The following is a 2,286-nucleotide window of genomic DNA, read 5'->3' on the forward strand; positions in this document are numbered from 1 at the left end:
CTTTAACACCTCTGGCAGAAATACACGCGAAAGTTTGCCACTGCCTGCCGAGGGGCGACCGCTCTTAAGAAGAAATCTTTTTTTCTAAATTTTTTGCGATGTTGCTTTGACTAGGGATTGAAGCCAGACCCTGCGGAGTGTAAGCGCGCACTGCTTACCACTACACCACACTAATGTCTTAGGCTTTTGTAAACAAATAATAAACATTAAACAAAGAAAAGAAAAATAACTTAAACTTTTCAAAATGTCACTTAACTTAATCAGCTGACCACAAGTATATATGTACATATTTTTTATTTAAAACGTTTTTATCAAAATAAATTATTTCTCAGGCATCCTCTTTTTGAATATTACCTGCAGTAAATGTCCTCCTTATTTGTTTCAACTGTCCCACCAAGCTAAATGTTCATCTGGTAACCCTGTATATCCGATGAGGCAGCTCTTGAAGTGTTCGGGAAAAGTATTGTGTGGATGATTTACGCATTGGCGACGGCCAGTACCGCAAATGATGGAACCATGACCTCTATGAGCTTCACATCGATATGGACATAGTGTTGCTAATTAGGGTATAGCGGATTTGCTGGCTCGGCCATGGCGTAAGAACAAACGAAATTTCTGAAATTATGCATGCAACACGGATCACGATGCTGATAGTAGAGGAAGGAAAGACCAGGTGGAGAAGGATTTGGCTCCACTTGCCATTACCAATTAGCGTCAGTTGGCATAGAAGAGGAGCGACGAAAGAAGGTAGTATTTCACTACTAAAAGAATTGCTAAAAAGTAAAATTCTAATTAAATTTCTTTTTCTTCTTTTCATTGAAATATTTTTTCGACTGTGTTCATTTTCCACTTTATATTCTAATTGTTTCGCATGTGCTCGTGCATGTATCCCTACAGGTGTATCCGAACCTGGTGCAAAGAATACAGGTGCAAAAAAGTATTGATCTTTATTCCGTTCTATATAAGTCCATATGTATGTACATAAGGGTGTGCCGAAAATCGGATATTTTAGAATATGTATTGGTAATAGCAAGACTATGGTTCATTATGCTTTAAAAAAAATCTGTGCGAAAAAAGAAAATTTTCACACAATATTTTAGGCCCGCCCTAGTGAATCAAAGTTCAAAGTGTTCAAACAATTTTTTTTAACTTACCTTCATCGCAAATTTAGTTCTCTACCAAAAGAACTTTTATTAGCTAAAAAATTTTTTTTTAGTGTTTTTTCTTTATACAAAATTACTTTTTCAACCAAAAAAAAGACGAATTTTTTGTTTACTAAAATTGAAAATATCTTTGATGTTATTAGTCGTGCATGATTGGGTACGAGGGCCTTTTTTGTAGAGTATCGGAGTAACACTCTACATTGTGATAGACTTGTGCGAGCGTAAGATAAAATTATCATCTTTCGCATTGATCTTTTTGTACATAATGAACCGTAGCTTTGCAAACAATAAAAATTCAAAGAAATACAATTTTCAGCCCACTCTAATGTACATTCTATGAACGCAAGTAATTAGTTATAGACGTTAATTTTCAGACTGTCACACATTCGCTGACATTAGAATCAATCTCGTCAACGTGGCTGATGATTTATACCTGGACTCTTAAGTGATTTTTTTTTTGCGGTTTTGCCCTGAAATAAGTGAGCCAGACAACGATGGCGTTGTGTTCGCTTAAAGCAGCAAAGGGCAGTATAATTGACGCATTCATCAATGAAGTATCACTTGGGTAAACAAATGCAACTAAACAAACGCGACAGAAATAAAAATAAACATGATGTCGAAATCGCTAAAAAAAGCAGACAGAAACGGTAGCAACAGCGACAAAATAAACATGGTAAAATAGACCTCGGCACGCCGAAAATGCGGTTGCCGAAAAAATGTTTATTAAAAAATACCGGCTCATATCAGTATGCAAGAAGCACAGCGTTATTGTACATACAACCATACATACATATGTACGCATTTTAGGTGCTTTGAACTTACATACATACTTATTGATGTACTTACAGGCGTAGGATGTTAATAAATGTAGATACATACATTAGGATGATCCTTAGTTGTATGGAGAGAAAAATAAAAGTGTTTGGATTCTCGGTTTCACCCGCTGAAAATGTGTGAACAGATCAATCGAAAAAGCTCTAAGTTTCCCATCTATTTTACATGGCGAAAAAAAAACTTTTTTTTATAGAAATTTTTCAATCAGCAAACTCTCTTCAGGAGACTTCAAAAAATACTATCCAATTGGTTATTTAAAAATTTGTTTAATATTAACGATTTTAGGCTA

This window comes from Rhagoletis pomonella, unplaced genomic scaffold (genome assembly GCF_013731165.1).
Source record: "Rhagoletis pomonella isolate Grant_MI unplaced genomic scaffold, Rhpom_1.0 Rhpom_scaffold_00002, whole genome shotgun sequence".
Classification (NCBI taxonomy): domain Eukaryota; kingdom Metazoa; phylum Arthropoda; class Insecta; order Diptera; family Tephritidae; genus Rhagoletis; species Rhagoletis pomonella.